Consider the following 22,379-nt stretch of genomic DNA (forward strand, 5'->3'; position numbering starts at 1 on the left):
GATTTTAAAATCAGAGAAAAATTGGTCCAAATAGGTCTACAATACCAAAAAGATCATGGAAATACATATAATCCACAGAAGTACATAGAGGATTGGATCAGGAAGACCTGTGTTTATATATTATCTTTGCTCTTGAATGGTCATTTGCTACTTCCTTGAGGTCTTAAAGAGCTGGCTAGGGGCACTGAGAATCTAATTTTGATTGACTCTAGATTACACAAGATGGAGGTATCAGAGTCAGAACTTGAATTCAGCTTTTCCTAACTCTATAATTGTGCCCTCACATATCTCACTACCTCCTCTTGTCCTAGACAACACGTTGAAGATCATTTCACTCAGTCCTGCTGTGGCTAATTGATTCAGCCTTTCATTACCATAAGACAAATGAGGTTTTACATTAACTGAACATTATAAAGGTAACATCATCTCCAGAACTGGATGCAATAATTTGAGATGCTTGACCTTTCTCTTCTCTTCTGAGGAAATTAGGATGGTCCAGTAGTTATCCCTATTGAAATTAGAAGACAGAATAAGAACATTGGATTCTCTCTCAATAGAATTTGCTACTCTAAAGTGAAAAAAAAAAGTTTTATGTCCATTTGGGAGATGTGAACTACAGACATAGAAAAATTATTTGGGCCAGTTCTTAAAAAGAAACATCAACAACAAACAAAAATATTTCCTCTTTTCTTAATGTCTTATTTTTTCTTTCACTGCATAATTTGGTTGGGAGGAGAAGGAAAGGGAAGGGAAGGAATTAAACTGAATATTTTCCTCATACCAAATGTCTGAAATTAAAACCAATACTTGAAGATTTGTTACAACCAGGGAATTCTCCATGCATAAACATCCTCAGAGATTTAAATAGTACCAACAAATCATGACACTATTTAAAAGAGGAAATGATCTTTCTGCAATGGTCCAGTCACTGGAATAAAAAACATACATTCTACAATACAATAGAAGAATGTTCCTTTTAGTATTTTTTTAAAGTTTGGGGTTTTAGTTCAAGGAAGGAGTTCTTTTATGGTTGGAAGATTTTGGTGATTTTTTTTTTAAATAAAAGGAATATTTATTTTTCTCAAAGATTCTTTAGTTATTAAGTATTTTTGTTTGGTGCTTTACATCATCTTTCTTTTCTGTCTTTTTTTTTTCTTTTTTGGCCTGATGATGTTTTGTGGTCCAGAAAGATTGTAAAGATTTAAGTAAAACTTCTGGTTGGATTCAGTAAGACATGAAAAGGACTGGTCCTTTCATTGCTGTGTGCCAACTTAAACTTCTGTATCCTACTCAAAAGCAAGACCAAGAAATGTTTAACTTTTCTGGTTTAAATTCTTCATTAAAAAGTAAAAGTTTAAATTGGCAAGGAAAACTGCTGTTTAAGCTGCTTGGGCATGAACATCAGACGGCTGATTTTTAAACCTTGATTATAGTCAAATTCTGGAAAAGATGAAAAAATCATTTGAAAGGATCATTTTTTGTTATGCTCTTTTGTCATCCTTAGAGTGCTTATTTATTTACCATATTTTTGAAGAACTAATATCCTGGGTCAGTATCTCAAAATGAATTAGAAACCATTTCAAAGCATTAATATTGCATTAGGCAGGCATCCCAAAAGTTGGTGTATTACATCTGCACAGTGAAGCTTGGGAATATGATTGGCATATTTCTATACAAATGGCCCTTATAACTTACTTAAAATCCTACTTCCTATGAATGATGGGCCTTTTTTGCCCATGAGTGAAATAATTACATATAGTAATAATGCCACTTAGCTCTCTTATAAATTATAGCATCAGGATCATGATAGCTTGGAATTTTTAATGTAAGAAAGCAAGTTTTTAGATTTAATATTTCAGCCACTTTGGAGCTCATCCACAAAAAACATGGGCTGGAAATGTCTGCCCAGATGATTTTTTAGAAAATAGTTTCAATTAGTTAAACTTTTCTAATTGTGAAATGGCCAAGATGCTTGCTTTCACCTGGTTTGAGATACTTATTTTCAACTGCCTTCAGTTTAAATTATTTTTCTAAAGTTTCGTTTCAAAAAAGTAAATGGAATCTGTTAATATTTTTTTTACCCAGGATATTTTAAAACATATGGAGAAATACCCATATCTATAAACCACTTCTCAAATTATTTTTAAGAGTTCAAATGAAGAGGATGAAATGAAAGTGAATATTTTTGAATCACTAAAAAGCATCAAGCCATCCATAGAAAATATCCCCCCCCCAATTTTTGGTTAATTCTATAGAGGAGTAATATTTCTTTGGAGGTAGATAAGCAACTCCATGCAGGTTAGTAAATTAAGAAGGGGATAATTCAGCTTTGAAGTCAGTTATCATCTGCTAATCCCAACAGGATTTTCAGTAGAACCTGAGGGTTCTTTAATCTTTTCTTGTGATATGTGTTTCATTGTCTTTGGAATTTTTGCCATTGCTCCTGAGCCAGTATCAGTGAAGAACCTTCAGTAAAATGCCTTCAAATTCAGCTAAACCTGTACATTTTCATTTTTGCCAGAATTCAACACTTGGGAAAGAACTGAGACCATGTAGTCCAACCCATTTACGTAAGAAACTCACTGTAATATCAACAAATAGCTGCCCAGTCTCACCTAAACACCTCTCCTCCAGATATAGACCCACCACTTCTCAATACAGTCAGTTCCCCTTTTAGACAAATCTAATTGAAAGTTTTCAATGACATCGGGCCAAACTTTGCCTCTGGTTCTGCTTTCCGGGACCAAATGTAACTAATCTTGTCTCTCTATCCCACATATAGTTCTTCAAACTTACTTGAAGACTTTTTTTTTTTTTTTTTTTTTTAAAGCAAATACCTGAAAAACAATTAACATGTTTCCCTTGCGTTTTCTCTTCAAAAGGTTCAACATGCCCAATTTCTTCAACTGCTCCTCATATACTGTGGATATGAAGGCCTTCACTGTTTTATGGTTGTTCTCTTCTAGATACTCATTGGGTTATTAATTGTAAATTGAACTCTGTACTAGATAACAAACTAAAACCATGGAACTTAATGCTTCTTTTTCTATTATATTGATTCCAAAATCACAGCACCACTGATTTTGATCTCAAAGGGACCCCATATGCCATCACCTCCATTCTCTTCATTTGATAGACAAAGAAACAAAAAGTCAGATATGTTATTTTCCCGAAGTCATATAAGAAATGGCCTGAGGTAGGATTTCAAGGGGGCTTCAAAACCTTGGCTAATTCCATTGTACCATTCTATAATCATACTATTGAAAATGCTTAATCATGGTTCAAAAAGGCAGCATGGAGGCCCAGGGTTAAAAATAACTCAGTCCTGTATTTGTGTTTTGCTTTGTTCCCTCTATTATCTTCATGACTAATGGGCAAGTCATTGAATTGCTCAGAGTTAGGGGCAGTTCTCTAGGGCTGTAAATTACAGATGATTTGCATTGTTAGAAGAAATTACTGCACCAGAAATCCTCCACAATAGAGAAATTACAGGTTCCTTGTTTTGGTTGTTCTGTTGTTTTCAGTCATGTCCAACTCTATGTGACCCTAATTGGGTTTTTCTTGGTGAAGATGAGGGATTTGTTTGCAATTTCCTTCTCCAACTTATTCTTCAGATGAGGAAACTAAGGCAAATAGGGTTATCTGGGGTCACACAGCTAGCCAACTTTGAACTCAGGAAGATGTCTTTCTGACTCCACTAAATATGTACCAACAGGGATCCTTATATATGATTTAGTTGCTCTTTTCTATTGGTGTTTGATCCCATGACTCTGGAACAAGTAAACTCATTTTAGAGATGAAAAACAACAACTATAATTCAGGGAGGCTGTGGTTTGCCTAGAGTCAAATATCTAGAAAGAATCAGAGACAGTATTTGAAGCCAAGCTTTCCTAGCTCTGGATTCAGCACTCCACAATACCATGCTGCCTTTCTGATGAGTGATTATTTTCTCTCCTCACAGGGAAAAATCAGTAGACAATATTCATTAAAAAAAAATCATCAATTTGTATTTTCCTTAAATTTTAACTTGTGAGGTTTTTCAGGATCAATGCTCATCTTATTACATGTCCATAGTAACAATTGTTATACTTACGGTTTTATTAAATTCACAGTTTTCTACTCTCAAAAAACTTTCCATGTCTATCCACTCAGGGGTGCTCTGCTCCCATGTAAAATTATGTTTCAGAATGGGCACTTAGAAGCATTTTTAAATGATGAAAAACACCTAATTAAAAAAAAAACAAATGAACCTTACTAGATGCTATTTCCTGTGGAATTAGGATATGAAGATATTAGCTTGGAGAATGAAAAATGTGTGTACCTGCATGCAACCGCTTGTTCCATTTTTCAGGCTTAACAGCTTAGATGTAACATTTGTACATTAGCTAAATAACATCTCAAGGGGAGCTGGAGATAGAACCTTGATGTCTACTGATTGTACATGTGTGAGTTTGTGCTCTCAAAGTATGGTCCTTAAAAACCTCCCTGCTGGAAGCTATTGTGATATTGTAAAAAGAACCGTTGCTAAGTACCAATTGAGCTAGGACTGTATACTTGCCATTTAAAAAGAAGATTTCATACCACTTGATTATGTTAAATAGAAATGTTTGAAATTTAGACGGAATTACATCAAAATGGCACAGTAGTTATACATCTAAAGAGCTGCCAGTGCTCTATCCCATAACTAATGTCAATCCCTTCTGGTAGATGGTTTAATGTGAGACTGTCACAGAGTCTATTACTGGAGAACTTTAGAAAGCCCTGGAAGAGTGAAGCCATAAATGTATATTGTAATAGAACCTAAACCCATGTTTGCATTGAAATACATCCACACATATGGACATTTAATTCTCAGGCTGTCGCTTTCCAAATAATACATCCAGAGCAATGGTTGAATATATAACCTTTTGCAGCTTTGTCTGGATTAACCCACAGGTTCATGAAATAAGGACTAAGACTAAGCTATTATTCTCAGGAAGAAGGAGAGAAAGTAGTGGATTCTAGGAAGGAGGGTGACCAATATTTTAATATTTTTAACAAAAAACTCCTCATTATGAATTAATCTCCCCAGAAAAATATACATAAAAAGACTTCATTCTCCAAGCCCTCATAATTAAAAGCTGCCATTTAAATAGCTCTTCCCTTTAACTTGAGGGTGCTTTAAAATCTGAGGTATATATACATGCTCACACATGTTTATGCATATGCATTTATGTGTATAAGTATATCCATATGCATCTATATGTGTATATATACATGCATAATTATATGTATGTATATATATGCATATATACAAGCTATATTACATACATTTTAGTGTTCTCTAACAAGTACAGTATATACATATATATTTATACACATATGTGTAAGTCTGTAATTATGCACATATAGGCAGAGGAGATAATGAAAAATTCTCAAAAATATTTTCAATAAGATTGAAATGATCCACTTAAATTTAAAGGAATCCACTTCTGATAGAAAGAAGGAAGGAAGGAAAGAAAGGAGGGAGGGAGAAAAGAAAAGAACAAGAAAGGAAGGAAGGTAGAGAAAGATGATGGCAAGAAGGGAAAAAAAGGAGAAAAAGATGAAAGGAGAGAGGAAAGGAGGGAATGATGTAAGGAAGAAGTGAGAAAGAGAAAGAAACAAGAGCATTTTCAAAACACAAAGTTAAATATTTTTAAAAAGATAGCACAAAAGTGATTATCCAGGACAGAAAGTCAATTTCACTATCAGTTCAATAGTTAAATGATAACATATTTTCAAATATAACTTAATTGTTCTATATTTTAAGCTAAGGAATCCATAATTTATTTTTTCCAATTAAACTTCAATTTAACAGGTACAAGCAAACTTATACCCGAAGATACTAATTCCCCATTTTTAACCAAAATTGTAAAGGGACTGATCATCTAGTTTGTAGATTATTTATGTCCTTAATATCTTTTCTTTTTTCTGCTGTGGCCACTTTTTGGTCACCACATAAAACAGCTAACTTATTTTTATTTTTATTTATTTATTTATTTATTTTTTTGAGGCTGGGGTTAAGTGACTTGCCCAGGGTCACACAGCTAGGAAGTGTTAAGTATCTGAGACCAGATTTGAACTCGTGTCCTCCTGAATTCAGGGCTGGTGCTCTATCCACTATACCACCTAGCTGCCCCCAAACAGCTAACTTATTGAACTCAAAACAGTCATTTATTTCCCCTTTCATTACCTCAGAGACACCATGGTATAGGGGAAAGAAGGCCAATAAAAGATAACATCATCTCATCTCTTGCAGTCTGCTTTCTATTTTTTTAAAAGGAAAAATGAGATGGATTGAATGCTATTAATTCATTTCCTTCTTAAAAGGAAGTGTAGTACAATGGGAAATGTACTAGACTGAATCAGAGATATGAGTTTGAATCCCAACTTTGCTACTCTGATATTGAAGAAATCACTTGAAAAGAAATCATTAATAAAATGAGGGTTTGGACAATTCAATTTTCCCAAACCCATTCCACTAGCATGAAGGAATGGAAGTTCAAACTATTGGCTAAAAGGAAGCACATTGGCTCCAATATTCTGTGCTTTGTCCCTAGACTTATCCCTCTTCAATCATGTATGGCAGCATTAACATATTTAAAGGCTTATTAATTTAAATTAGATTTAAAGGCTTTTAACAATCCCTTATTTCTTGAAATCACAAAAGCCCATTTTATCAACAAAATTAAATTCAATTATTTGCCAGACACTGGCACATATGTACTGGAAATAGAAAGACAAAAATCAAGTACTCTTTGTCCTCAGGGAGCTTACATTCTATTATAAAGAAACAACATATATGTGGGAAAATAAATATTAAAAAAAAGAAAAGAAGTAATCTTGGGAGGGGGAGTGCTAATTATTAGAGAAATCAGGAAAAGTTTCATGTAGGAAGTTTAGCTGGGTCTTGATGGGAGAGGAGGATTCCAAAAAAAAGAGAAAAGGAGAGGAAGAATATTCTAGGCATTAGAGAACTTTTTTAAAGGTCTGGATATAATGGATAGAATGTAAAATATGGGGAATAATACGATTTCAACAGAACTGGAGTATTATCACATTTAAGACTCTGAGTCCAATCTGCCTGGGCATACCACTGATCAATAAAATATATGAATGTTTTAAATCAATTTCACCTTACCAAATTACATGGACTTCAAAATAAAAATATTTAATGTGTATGTGGGATAAACTTATTAAACATCTACTATGTACTAGTCACTTTACAAATATTGTCTCATCTGATTTAATGGGAGAAATTAAAGCCATAAGGTATTAGGATAAGGTATCTATTAGTCAGTTTATAAACATTTGTAAACACCTGCTATGTGCCAGGCACTGTGCTATGCATGTTCTGTCAATTTTAAGTTATATCCAATTCTTTGTGGCCCATTTAGGGTTTTCTTGTCAAAGATACTGGAATAATTTGTCATTTTCTTCTCTAGCTCTTTTTACATGCAAGGAAACTGAGGCAAACACAGTTAAATGACTTGCTCATTTTTGAGTTAGGAAGATGAGTTTTCTTGATATAGATAGATATAGATACATAGAAATGGATATTTATGATAGTATAGATTTGTATTCAGCTACAAAATGTTCTCTAAATATACATTACTCTCAAATATTTAGAGGAACTCTAGGAATTAGGTAGAATCAGTGATGCTAGATGACTTAATCAGTACTAGATTTTTTAAGCCATTAGGGCTCACTAGGGCTAGTGAAAAATTGGAAAGAAAAACATTATATCTATTGGATTTATGGAAATATAATATTTCAATGTTCCTGTCTATGTTAAACAAAGATACCCACTCACCATTACAATCTTACAGTAAATTGAGAATTGTCAATATCACTTTCAGACAGTTAATATCTTGGGGAGTTTTTCTGTTGTGGAAGAAGCCTCACTTTCTAAAGTTTCTCCCATCTAACTTGCAATCCACATAGCTGAAAATTTTACCTAAAATCATAGAACTGACACTTTTGTAGCCCCATTTCTACCATGACATAATTTATTCATTCTCTGAGATTTTTAAAAAGAATTTCTTTGTTCCTATATAAAAATCCTATTTTTATCCACTGTTATGCATGCTCTTCATTAGGTTTCTTTAATAACTTTCCTTCTTTCTGCTTTCTTCAGGTCTGAGAAATTTAAAGTTTAGATCAGGGCTTTTTAAACTTCTTCCACTTACAATCCTTTTTTTGCCTCAGAAATTTTTACAGGTATAAAAGTACATAAAATAGGTATACAAGTCAATCATTTATTGATAATAAATCATAATTTCACAACCTCTACATTAAATTATGAAAACCCATATTGAGTCATGAACCACAGTTTAAGAAACTGGAATTTTACAAGTTATCTAATCTATTGCTATAATTTTATAATTGAGGAAACTGAGGCTTATTGCCCAAAACTGCATAGCATTAGGTAATCTTATCTATCAGCAATGTCTTCATAGACTGATTGACTGGCCTGTAGGGGCTAGTTTTTGAAAAAGGAAACAAATAGAAAAAAGAAAAGCCTGGATCCCAATTTAGTAATTGGTTACTTTTTTCAATTGTAGCAAATTTATTTATTTTTAACACATATGACTTTATGAATCATATTGGGAGAAAAAAAATCAGAGCAAAAGAGAAAAACCATGGAAGAGATAAAAAAAACCAGAAAAAAAGAAATGAATATAGCATGTGTTGATTTACAATCAGTCTCCTTAGTTCTTTTTTCTGGATGATATTTTCTGTCCAAAATCTATTGGAATTGCTTCGGATAATTGAACCACTGAGAAGAACCAAGTTTTTGATAGCTGATCATTGCACATTCTTGATGTAACTATGTACAATATATTCCTGGTTCTGCTTGTTCATATAAATCTTTGCAGGCCTCTCATTGATCAATTTATTCATCATTTTTTATAGAGAAATAATATTCCATTACTTTCATGTACTATAGCTTGTTCAGTCATTCCACAATTGATGGGTATCTTCTCCTTTTCCAATTCTTTGCTACCACAGAAAGAGCTGCTACAAATGTTTTTGCACAAGCAACTCCTTTCCCCTCTTTTATGATTTCCTTGGGATACAGACCCAGTAATGGCACTGCTGAGTCAAAGGGTATGAACAGTTTTATAGCCCTTTGGACATAGTTCCAGATTACTCTCCAGAATGATTGGATCATTTTACAACTCCACCAACAATGCATTAATGTCCCAGTTTTCCCACAGCCCCTCCAACATTTATCATTATCTTTACCTGTCGTTTTAGCCAATCTGAATGATGTATCTCAGAGTTGTTTTAATTTACATTTCTCTAATCAATAGTTATTTAGAGCATCTTTTAATATAACTATAAATGGCTTTAATTTCATCATGTGAAAATTGTTCATAACCTTTGAACATTTATTAATTGGAGAATGACTTTATTCTTACACATTTTACAAAGTTATTCATATATTTTAGAAATTAGACCTTTATCAGAAATACTGTCTAGAAAGATTTTTCCCCAGCTTTTCCTTTTAAATTTTGTTTCTGTTGGTTTTGTTTGTGCAAAACCTTTTTAATTAATGTAATCAAAGTTGTCCATTTTGCCTTTCATAATGTTCTCTAGTATTTCTTTAGTCATAAATTCCTCCCTTCTCCAAAAATCTGATAGGTAAATTATTCCTTATTCTAATTTGTTTATGATATCATCCTTTATGCTTAAATCATATACCCATTTTGAACTTATTTTAGTACAGAGTGTGAGATGTAGGTCTATGTTGGTTGTCTGACATTTATTTTCCAGTTTTCCCAGCAATTTTTGTTAAATAATAAATTCTTATTCCAGAAGCTGAAATTTGGGGATTTGTCAAATACTAGATTGTTATAGGCCTTGATTATTGTGTTGTGAGTATCTAATCTATTCCACTGATCCACTACTCTATTTCTTAGCCAGTACCAAATGATTTAGATTATTGCTGTTTTATGATGTAGTTTTTTCCCCCTTTATTATAGCTTTTTATTTACAAAACATATGCATGGGTAATTTTTCAACACTGCTCCTTGCAAAACCTTCTGTTCCAACTTTTCCCCTCCTTTCCCCCACCCCCTCCCCTAGATGGCAGGTAGTCCAATACATGTTAAATATGTTAAAGTATATATGTTAAATCCAATATATGTACATATTTATAGTTATCTTGCTGCACATAAAAAAATCGGATATAGAAAGAAAGAAAAAAAACCTGAGAGGGAAAACAAAAATGCACAGAAAGAATGGAAATGCTATGTTGTGGACCACCATCATTTTCTATACTTCTCTCTCTAGGTGTAGCTGATTCTTTTCATTACTGAACAATTGAAACTGGTTTGAATCATATGATAGTTTAAATTTGGTACTGAATAATTCATTATTAATGTATTAGAAAAAAAATTTCTCTTAAAATAAACCCAAATATACTGAACTAAACTAGTCTTATGTAAACCCTCCAATTTAATATATTCTTAGGGAACAGGAATTAAAAATATGATGGCAAATGTGCATGCTCATAATTTTTTTTCAGTGAAAAGTATTGACAATGATTTGCTGTGATTTGCAGCAAGTAACATCTCTGTTCACAAATAAGATTCCTAAGTTTGTTTTCAGAGAATCAAATTTGAAGAATCCATGGCTAATCATTCAGTAGCTACATCTACATTAGCCATATGTCATGAATATACCTTTGTCACTCCTGAACCCTAGTCAGTTCATAAGTGTTGATTAAGGGTTAAAGAGTACTCTGAACATCCCACACTCCCGGCATATGGACCTTTATTTCCATCACAGGGTGATGACTTTAGACAGAGGGAAATATAAATCTCTGCACACTCCTACTGCCATGCTGCCATAGTCTGGATAGAGACTTGAAGAGTTGGTAAGGAAGATGAAGATATTTTTTCCTCTACTGAAGAGATATAGTGGCTGAATGAATGAATCCTGAGTTATAACCATGGGACTCTGGTTTTTTTCCTTGATTTCTGAAGTAAGTCCTAGCATACAGGAGATTCCAATGAATTTAAACAATGATCCCAGTAGATACTTCAGAGGACCATATTTTCAATACTATGACCTGAAACCATGTTGTAAATACAATCCTTCAAAATGAGAAAGAAAAAAAAAACCTTTAATAGATATGTTTGGCACATCATTTTACTAAAGTATATAAAGATTGAATTTTGACTTGGGAAATATCATGACTGCTGAACAAATGAATTGTTCTCACAATGTAGAATTGTAATAAAGAATTGAATGAAAACAGTTAAAAATTCTCTAGGCAGCAGCTAGCCTGCTAGTTAATATAATCTTACTCTGGTAAAAGAATTCCAGATGGTTTAAATAGTGAGATCAAACATGAGCCAAGTTTTTTATCCTTGATATCAATCCTGTCTCAAGAATCAATGAACAGCAAACAGTTATAGATCCCTGGTCTATTATCCTTTGGAGTCTGAAGCTCTTTTCATTGCTCCATGGAAAAGTTGCTTTGCTCAAGTCCTACTGTGATATAAATTGTAGCCTGAAAGGAATGCAAAATTCCTGAAGGCTCCCTAGTACCAGAAGAACCCAAACTATGTTGGATACTAGGAAGCTGGAAAGTCTTCAAGTAAAGATATAGTAAAGACCACTCTAGCCAAATCCAGAATGCATCATTTCCAAGAGTTTAGCTGCCAGATGATCAATATCTTCGGTTATAGAAAATTATGAAGGTGCAGAAGAGATATGGTTTTCTCTGAAGAGAGCACTCATAATGATGAAAACATTTTTAAATGTTTATTTATAAATATAAAGAGCCTTTGCCAAATCTGGGATATTTCCATTAGAAAGATAACTTCTATATAGCTGCCCATCTATAGTATGTAATATGTCTCACCTTTTCTCCCTACTCTACATACAAAAATGGATTTAGTCAATAAAGCTGCTTATCCAATTTAATGTCATTATCTAGGGTAATATGTGTTTTCATTTAACTTGAACAGTATGTCTGAATAATATGACAGGATATGTGGGACTTCTGAAAAGGCTTCTTAACCCCTAATTGGCACTTGTGGACTGACCATAGGCCAAGGGCTGACAAAAGTTAAGTTACTTTGGGACTGTAGCTAACATGGATGCAACTATTAAAAGTCTATGTCATTAGAAAATTATCCCCTACACAATTGTCCATCTATAACATCTCTCTCTCTCTCTCTCTCTCTCTCTCTCTCTCTCTCTCTCTCTCTCTCTCTCTCTCTCTCTCTCTCTCTCTGTCTTTCTGTCTCTCTGTCTCTCTGTCTTTCTGTCTTTCTCTCTGTCTTTCTCTGTCTCTCTTCTCCCCCTCTCTCTCCCTCTCTCTCTCTCTCTCTCTCTCTCTCTCTCTCTCCTCTCTCTCTGTCTCTATGCCTCTCTCTCTCTGTCTTTCTCTCTCATACATATACACACACAGACAGACTCAGTCAATGGGCTGCTTATCCTACTTCATGCCCTTATCTAGGTAATATATGTTTTTCATTTATCTTGATTTTACTGGGTGCATAGTTCATTTAATCTATTATACAAAACAATGGAATTCAGTGAGGAAACCTTCAGTACAATTCTATCTGTGATAAGAGCACTTGAGAACATTGTCACTGATAGGCAATGATAGTTCCTTTACCTCTGTGAAAAAACATCCTCTGTAGCCCTGATGAACATCTTTGAGCACACATATTCCCAGTTTTATGTCTCACTTCATGGCAGACCCAGACAATTGATTCTGAAATTTCTCCTATGTCAGGAATTAGTCATTTTTAGTCCATTAAAATATTTAATTTTATGTTTTATGAACTCATTTAGGATTTACCATAAGTGTCTTCTGATTGTCTTTTCAAAGAAACTATTAGTGACAAACAGGCATCAGATATCTTTTCTTGATTTCAAGCTCCCTCTTCTGACATCATTTTTCCCATTCTCCTTTGCACCCTCCATCACATTGAATTCATGATCTATTGAGATATATGTTGATTAAGTTTGGAGGATCTTGATAAATTTTTTTGATAAAATTCCTTTAGTGCAGATGTTGATGAATGATTGGTAATTTATCTTGTTCTCTTTGTTCATAATTAAACCAATCTTTTAATTTGCCTCTCTAAAGAAACCTTATGGATCAATGTTCCACTTAGCTTCAATTTCAATGTATTTTCAATGTATTTTCTTTATGATATCTTGAATAGTACACCAATTCATCAATCATTGAGTAAAGATCACTCATAAGAGAATGTTAAAATAATTTTATATTCATGTTTGTGAATGATCTAGGAATGGTTTATTCTCAGTTCTTAATTCCTGTTGTTCTCTCTTTTTTTTGCCTTTCCTTTATTGTGTACTGAGAATGATCCTATATTTTGATCAATTTCACGGATTGCTATGAATTTATAAATATCACAAAGAAGGGACAGCCTTCTGGTGATGAACCTCTTTTTAGTTAGCTAGACTGGTTGTCAGACTGCAAATAAAGTTTATTACCAGGCCCATGTGGGAGTGCTTTCCAGTTTGATAGAATGTGTGAGAACTTATCTTCCACTGGTATAGCATTTGAATAATTGTGATCACCTTTATATGATGAAGTCTTGAAATAGGATTTTTTCCTATGTGGAGAAATGGATCATACAGAAAACTGCTAATTCCTATTTAAAAAAATAAGAAGATAATAGGATACTTTGGTAAATGTTCAAAATTTTTAAAAACTATTATTAATGGCCTTAGTTTTTGTCAGTTATTTCTAAATATATTATCATATGCCATGCTAGTACTGACAGATTTCTTATTGAAAAGACAAATGTTAAATAGTTAAACAAAAACAAATTGCAGTGACCATATCTAAGACACATTTTCCCCTTGTAGTCCTTTACTTTTTGTCAACATGGAAGCATGTTTTATTATTTATTTTCCTTGACCAGAGCTGATCATTGCTAAACTTAAAAATTTGATTTCCGTATACTATTTCTTTATATTTCTTTTTTTTTAAACAGAGCATTTATTTTTTAAGCAAAGAAATATCCTTCTGAGGAATAATCATATATAACACATGTAAATATATTTTCCCAGCATAGTATCCAAAGGAAGATACTTTTATACACAGATGTTTACCAACACAGATTTACATTTGAACACCCTGAAGCAATTTACAAACATGTCTTTAAGATCCAAATAATAAAAAATCATCTTTTATATTTGCTTTGAATTTTATGTTGAATTTTATTGAAACATACTTTTTTAAAAATCAGTCATTTTAGTATCCATTTTTATCAAATTATAATCTTTTATCACTTAATAATAGAGGAGGAGAAGCTTTTTAAGCTCATAACAACTATGACATTTTGATGGAATTCAGTTTGAGAAATAATTTTATCAAATAATGCATTTCTTTAAAAATACCATTTAATAAAATACTACACTCAAATTGGGTAGAATAGAAAGAAAAATGTCATCATATTCCCTCCTGCCCTTCCTCCATGTAGATGTGTAGAATATTATGATTCATTCTATAAGTATTGACATGTATTTGAAATACATTATGTACTAACACAATGAATTCATCAATACAATAAGACAGTTGTCAAAAGATATGCACACTATATTCATAGACAGAAGAAATTCTCTGTACGGAAGAGGTATAATAACTCGTGTTTATAGAGTGCTTTAAGATTTACAAAGCATTTTTCATCATAAAACCACTATAAAGTAGTGAGGTTGGAGATCTGTGATCTAGGTTCACAAAGCCAGGTACTATTGTAGCCAGAATTTGAATCCAAGTCCTTGTGATTCACATTCTGGTGCTATTTCCACTCAGCATGAATTAGGAGTGATTTTCAGACAAATATAACAATGATGGTACATCCAATTCTATGTTATCCATTAAAGTAATCACCTTGGGACTGCAGCATCTTCAATAACTGACTGAGCCCCAAGCTTTCCACAGAGCCTTACTTTGGCTATGTTCCTGGCTGTTGGAACAAAGTGTGCTCATCTGCCCATCCCAGGGGAAGTCATCACGTGCTTGGTTGGAATAGACAGCCTCCATTATTCACCAACAGATCTGGGACCTATCAGTTATTCTCTACCTGGTTTAGTCCATCTGCCAAGAAAGTTTATCAAGGTGTGGCTGCTGCACGTGCTTTAATTCTTGAAATCACAGGTGAAAGTTTAGTGCCAGGTAGATACTAAAGGTGGATGAGCAGCCTTGAAAAGGGCTCCACAAGCCCTCACATCAGAAGTGCTAGAACATCCCTAACAAGAACTAGATATAATCCTTAATCTGGACATAGACACGTTATTTCCCAAAGATAGGAAGTTCTTAGGGAAGAAACCTTTATTCACAGATTCAGATTATTAAGTCTCTCATACCTTCTAGTTGTAGAATCATAGGGCACTAAGAGACTTACTGATGAAAATGTATCTGACTCTGGCCCCAGTTCTTGATTCCAAGGCCAGTCTTCAATCTATTGCCAAAGTATCTATATTGTGTGTTATATATTGATATTATGTATTTACCTTATATTATGTTAATATGTAAACAAATAAAACTATATGCTTTTATAGAAATTTGACACATGCTATTGAGCTTGAGCATGAAAAAATTAAACAAAACATCTTAAAAAGTAAAATTCCAAAAACAAATAATCTTTCGTTAGATTATGGTGATAAATAGGAAGTAAACAGAATAAATGAATAGAATTAGAGAGTTTTATAGCTGGGAGGGCCTTTTGACAGCATTTAGTCCAACTCCTTCACTTGACAGATGTGAAAATGGAATACCAGAAGGCTCACATATGCGGCAGTTGCATATCTCCATTGAAGAAGTAGAAAAGGAAACAGCTGGGAGCATTTGCCATCACATCTCTGCTAGGCTTGCAGAATATCATATTATAGCTACTGAGCAGCTGAATTAATAGAAAGTGAAAGACCTCTACTTGATCTTTAGATTATCAGTATCCACAGTTTTTAATTCCAACTCTAAGTACCCCATACTTGGGTAGAATCTTAGCTGACTTGACTATCTGTGGATTTTTCTTTAAGATAGGTGATTAGCAGAAAATAATTTTTTTTGAAATTGCAGTTGTCTTAACTCTTTCAGCAGTCACCAGTAAGATGCCTCAGAATATCTAAACCTGGATGCATAACGACATGAATAGATCTAACTTATTATAACTGAGAATGTGATTTTTATCCTCCCAAGTTTTAACCTCCAAGCATTACAACTTGATATGAGAAACTAACTTCCTGATCACTGTGTTCTTTTCCCCCCCTAGAAAATTAATTCCAGTTGACCTCCTTAAGAACATAGGGGCTTAGAACTGGTTTGGAAAACCATAAACAAATAGCAAAGATAAATGGCAGTGTATCTAATTATAGGGAAGTGACTCACTGCAAGCTCTAGTCATTGTATTAGGTCTGGTCTTATTTAATTTCTTCATTAATAATCTGAGAGAGGGAGTAAACAGCATGCTAATGAAAATCACACAGAATTCTAAATGGGGAAGTTTTGCAAACATAAGTGAAGACAAAAGAACAATTCTAAAGGACTTTGAGGGATTAGAAATATAAGCATAAGATGATAAAATAAGATTGAACTTGGACAAATAAATAGATGACAATAGAACACATCTTTTCTATTTCAATGCCACAAAGTGGATATCTGGTATGGGAATGAGATTTTGAAATACATAAAAGCAAGAAGAATTTATCAAATAATATTATTCATTATCTGACAAAAAAAAGCATTTCTCAAATTTTAAAAGTGAGAACTAGCATATATCAATGTAATGTGATTTCAGGCACTTATGGAGTCTTTACATAGAAAATGCAATATATCATAGATCAACTTTTGAACGTCATCAATTCCTAAATGGAAATTATCTTTTTAAGTGTTTTACTGATTGAAAATTTCCTTCTAATGAAACTTAAACACATGTTGAAAAGAGAGAAGCCTAGAGTTCAAATCTAGACTGTATAAACCCCTTTCAAAGTACTAACTGAATATGTGGCATTGACAAAAGAAAAAAAAACGGGGAAAAACCTCAATCAACCAGAGAATTTAAATGTTTTATGTAAGATAAGATATCATACTTTCTGATTTTTTTATCTTTCAGTGTATTGTCATTGGTTATTTCTTCTTTGTTGTTCAATTGTTTTTCTTTTTTAAAATTTTTATTTTTCAGTTGTTTTTCAATGATATCCAACTCTTTATGACCCTATTTAGGGTTTTCTTGCCAAAGATACTGGAGTGGATTATCGTATTTTTCCTCAGGCTCATTTTATAATTTGAAGAACTGAGGCAATCAGGGTTAAGTGACTTATCCCAGGTCACACAACCTGTCAGTATGTGAAATTAGATTTGAACTCAGAAAGATGCAATTTTCTGACTCCAGGCAATACTGATTTTGCAACCTGGCTAGTTCCTATTCCAAACCTTATCTTTCAAAAATTAAAGAAGACTATTATTTTCTATCAACAGCACATTGGAGTTGATGGAAAATTAAATTGTGAGAAACATAATGAAATGCACCATATAGTCATCGTCTCTGAACTTCACTTTGTCAGCTTTTACATGACACTGAATTCTGTGAGCAAGTAGAATCTTGCAAAGTCAGAGACTTCATCTGATTGTTCCTGATAAAAGCTGTCATAGCATCCTGTTTGCTTCACTGAAGTGTAGTTTCTCTCTTTTTCATCACCTTTTCCTTCTATGCATATTTCTACCTTGCTCTTCCTTTCTACTTTCACTTTACTTCTTTCTCTTTCTCCTTCCCTCCTTCACTCCTCATTTCCTTCCTTTGTCCTTTCCTTCTTTTTTTCTTTCCTTTCTTCCTTCCCTCCTTCCCTCTTTTTCCCTCTCCCCTCCCTCCTCTTTTCTTTCCTTAGTTCTTTCTTCCCTTTCCTCCTTTCTCTCCCTCCCTTCCTCCCTTCCCTCCCTTCCTCTCTTCTCTCCCTCCTTCCATCCCTCCTCTTCCCCCTCCCTCCCTCTTTTCAGCTTTCCTTCCTTCCTTCCTTCTTTCCTTCCTTCCTTCCTTCTTTTTCTTGTCCCTTCTTCTCTTTCCTCTCCTTCCTTTCCTCATTTTTCCTACTTGTGCCTATTGCATATACTTCCTTTTAACCCTCTCTAGTTCATAGCATGGATTGCCAAGTACCTTAGATATCAATTAGTCCAAAACCTTTATTTATCTATTTATTTGTTTGTTTATTTATGTATTTAGAAAAACACATTGTGTGGATTAGAAGAAGGCAAGTGGCTTAATGTCATACAGAAAAGAGAATGAACATTTATTCAGCTATGTGACAGACTCCACAGCAAGCATTTAACAAAATTTTCTCATTTGACCACCTAGGATAATAGATGTTGTTATCATCTCTACTTTACATTTGAGGAAACTGAAGCAAAAAAAAAAAGTTTAAATGACTTGGTTAGAGTCATAGATAGTGAAGCTAGATTTGAACTCAGGTCTAAGTAAAATTTATAGAAGCAAAATCTAGATCCTTGAGTTCAAACATGGTGCAAAACAGGTGTTGCCTGTTCAGTAAGTCACTTTCTGTCAATCATATTTTAATGATACTTGCCTACCTCACAGATACTGAGGATGAATTCACTAAAACACAATTACTACACTTTTCTGTACAATATAAAAATAGAACTAATTATCACCAAATTCACATGGCCCCAAACAAGAACAATGTTTTCAGTTTCATTGTCAGTATCACCACTTATTTTAGGGTTTCCTATATGTAGGCATTATACTTAAAATATACATTCAGAAATATTGGCATTGCACAAGTTAGAAGCATTTTTTGTGGCTAATTGAAAAATAGCTACATGAAAATTTAGCATTTTTGCTTGCACAGTTTTAAGCAGCTGCTTACAACCTTATAATGAGGAAGCTCATGGACAATTTTCATCTCCAAAATTTGCAGGTAGCATCCTTAATTTCAACCATAAAATGTGTCCAGGTTTCCATTGTGCAATACAAAAGCATAGAGATGGGTAATAATGAGGTTTTTCTTATTTCTGCAGAGACTTGGCTCTTTTGGAACACTACTGTTCTGTCACATGGAAATATTTATTTCCCAAGCTTGAGCCTGTCTATTTCTCATACAAATGCAGAGAAAGTCAGCAAGACACAGAGACAGACAGAGACAAAAGAAAACAGGGAAAGAAACAGAGAGACTGAGAGAAAGAGAGACACACACACACACACACAGAGAGAGAGAGAGAGAGAGAGAGAGAGAGAGAGAGAGAGAGAGAGAGAGAGAGAGAGAGAGAGAGTATCATTATAAGGATTACAAAATAAAATAGGAAGGTGGCCCTATCTAAGTTAAATCCTTGAGTCAGGTTGATGTCCTAAGGATTTGACAATATGAGTCTTGTGAAATCTGTGTCTACTGTGTACAAAACTTAAAGATATCTACAACTGTGCATTTGTTTTGTTTTGTTTTGTTTTTCAAGGGAAAAAAATTCTTCCAAAGCATGTGAAAATCTCAATGCATGAAAATACAGCTTCCTGTTCTGTCAAAGCAACCCCCAACTCTCTAACAGACCTAAAGTTCTAGCAATTATTAGATCATGGATTCTCTCAGCTAGGATTAAAATGTCTTACATCTGTGCCACAACAGAAGAAGACCCAAGATTACAATATATTTGAACAAGAAGGAGCTAACTTTGCATTATTTTCCATTCTTCTTACAGTCTTTTGTTGGGAGGATGGATTCATGCTGTGCTATTCTCTCTTCTGGTTACCACCTTTGTCATGAGAATGAGATACTGGAATTTGAATGTTTCCTGTGAGATATAATAGTATGCTTTCCCACTCTCACCTCTCAGTATGTTGTATTTGGGTAGGTTAGTTCATCGTCACCCTTTCCTTAGAGCATCAGATTACCTTTCATATCACAGACCATTTTTGTGATACTAGTTTTACATCCCGGCTAGTTTCTAGCCTCATCTTCACTCCTCAAAAAATGAAAAAAAATCTTTTATTTTCTTAAAACAGCATGTTGAAATAAATGGAAAAAAAGCATTGTGAGGAAGGGTTTAAATGAAATCTGACTTTAAAAAAATATGAAGTTACCATATCTGAAAATTAGTTGTTATTCAGCCATGTCCAAATTTACAAGGACAGTCTAATTTCCTCCATCTGCCCTCAGGTCAGTCTTAGACAGCATAGATCCTGATGAAAAATGGAGATGTGCCTAAAAATATGGAGAATATTCCAAAAAAAGGAAGTGGGGGAAGTCTTAAAAGTGAAGGAAGTTTCAGATGGGGTGGGAATACTGAGGAGGTAGTTTGTTTTATTATGGGCTTTTACCACATCTTTCTATTTTGGTATAAATGAGCTGATGATTTATTTATTTATGTGCTTATTTTATCCATGTTCAGTATCTTTGAATAGATGAAGTTACTTACCTGAATTTGAGATTCAGAATTTATAATTTGGTATTTAATGGATTTTTTTATTTGTTCTTATTCTAGCTTTTTTAGTTGCATGCCCAATTCATTGATCTCATCTTTCTCTATTTTATTTATATAGCTATTTAGAAATGTAAAATTACCCCTAAGAACTGCTTTGGCTATAACTCATAGATTTTAGTGTCATTATTGTCATTCTCTTGGATGTTTTTCTAATGAGGTATTTCATATTTTCTTCCATTTTAAAAATTCTTTTTAGTTTGTTTGACTGATTCTTCATGTCTCATAGAGTCATTAGCTTCCATTTGCCCTATTCTGGTTTTTAATGTGATATTCTTTTCAGTTATCTTCTGTATCTATTTTTCTAGTTGGTTAATTGTACAATTCTACTATTTTGAAAGTGTTGTTTTCTTTTCTTTTTGTATTTGTCCAATTTTATTTTTTTTAAAGAAATTGCCTTTCTTTTCTAAGTTATTGATTGTCTTGCATACATCTTATTTCTTTCCTCGTTTTTTTCTTCTATCTTTCTTATTTGCCTTTTAAAATCTTTTATGAGCACTTCCAAAAACTCTCTTTGGGCTTGAGACCAATTCATATCACTCTTTGAGGTTTCCTCTGTGGACGTTTTGTTCTTATCTGAGTTGGTGTTTTGGTCTTTCCTATCACCATAGTAACTTTCTTTGGTCAAAAAAAAAACAAAAAAAAAAACAAAAAAAAAACTGCCCCCCCCAACAAAAACAACAACAAAAAAAACCTAGAACAAAATATGTGTACATAACTACATCTAAATATGAGGAAATGAGAAGGAGAATGGCCAAGAAATCTTGGGGATGATTTAGAGGGAGTGACTGAAAAGTTACATTTTGATGCTTTGAAATTAGTACATTTCAAAGTAAAATAGTTACAAATCAAGTTTAATTAGTAGTATTGATGTTTGACATTAAATTTATAAGAAATTGCTTAGTAAAAGTGAGTTTATAGGAAAACTTTGCTTAATGAAATTAATTTCTTAGTCTTTTGCTAACCTTTAGATTCTTTTGACAAGAAAAAGAAAAAGTATTTTCTGTTTCTTGCTCATTTCCTTTCCTTTCATTTTGTTATTTCCTCTTTTTTACTTTTATAGTCAGGCTCTGCTCCTGGGGTAAAGGAATCCCTATTCCAAGCTTCCTGTATAACTTTGAGCCTTGGCTTTGAGCATAGGGGCCCCTTGCATTTGCAGGGAGTAACTTTATTTGCTCTTTCCAGGAAATGTTGTGGCTTTACAGAATTTGCCTTGTAAGCTGAGACTGGGGACTGCCCTACTGGCTTGCTCCACCACTGAGCGAGGACTGAGAGCTCATTTGATGATTTGCTGTAATTAATACCCTCTTACTGTCTTTCCCAGACTCTTTCTAAGCTGGGGTGAACATACCTTTCATCTCAGTGAAACTGACCTTTATTGAAGTTTTTCCCATCTATCTTGAGCTGGAGAGTGGTTCCATTCCCCATCAGACTTTGTTCAGAGGCTTGGTTTCATGTGGTTTTTGAGAGAAACTTGGAGAGCTTGAGCACCTTCCTGGCTTTACTCCACCATTTCAGTTCCACCCCCAGAAGTCTCTTCCTCACCTGAAATTGAATCCAAAAATTAGTCTTTACCCAACTATTTTACTAGATGAGTACCAAAAGTTAATTTGTGACAGATTAATTGCATCTTATTTAAAGTCCTTTGCAAAGTTCCCAAATAAACTATTTTAATAATAAATTTAGACTTGCCAAGAAAAATGATTGCTATCTTACCTTTCAAGTACATTAAAATAAACCTTGTTGAAGTTTCCGGCCAAGATGGCGGCGTGGAGGCAGACAGCTGCTTGAGCTCCTCGTTTTCTCTCAGAACTTACTTCATGACAAGCCTCTGACTTAATGCTTGACCCAGAAAGAAATCCACAAATTATCACCA

Source organism: Sminthopsis crassicaudata, chromosome 5, assembly GCF_048593235.1.
Source record: "Sminthopsis crassicaudata isolate SCR6 chromosome 5, ASM4859323v1, whole genome shotgun sequence".
Classification (NCBI taxonomy): domain Eukaryota; kingdom Metazoa; phylum Chordata; class Mammalia; order Dasyuromorphia; family Dasyuridae; genus Sminthopsis; species Sminthopsis crassicaudata.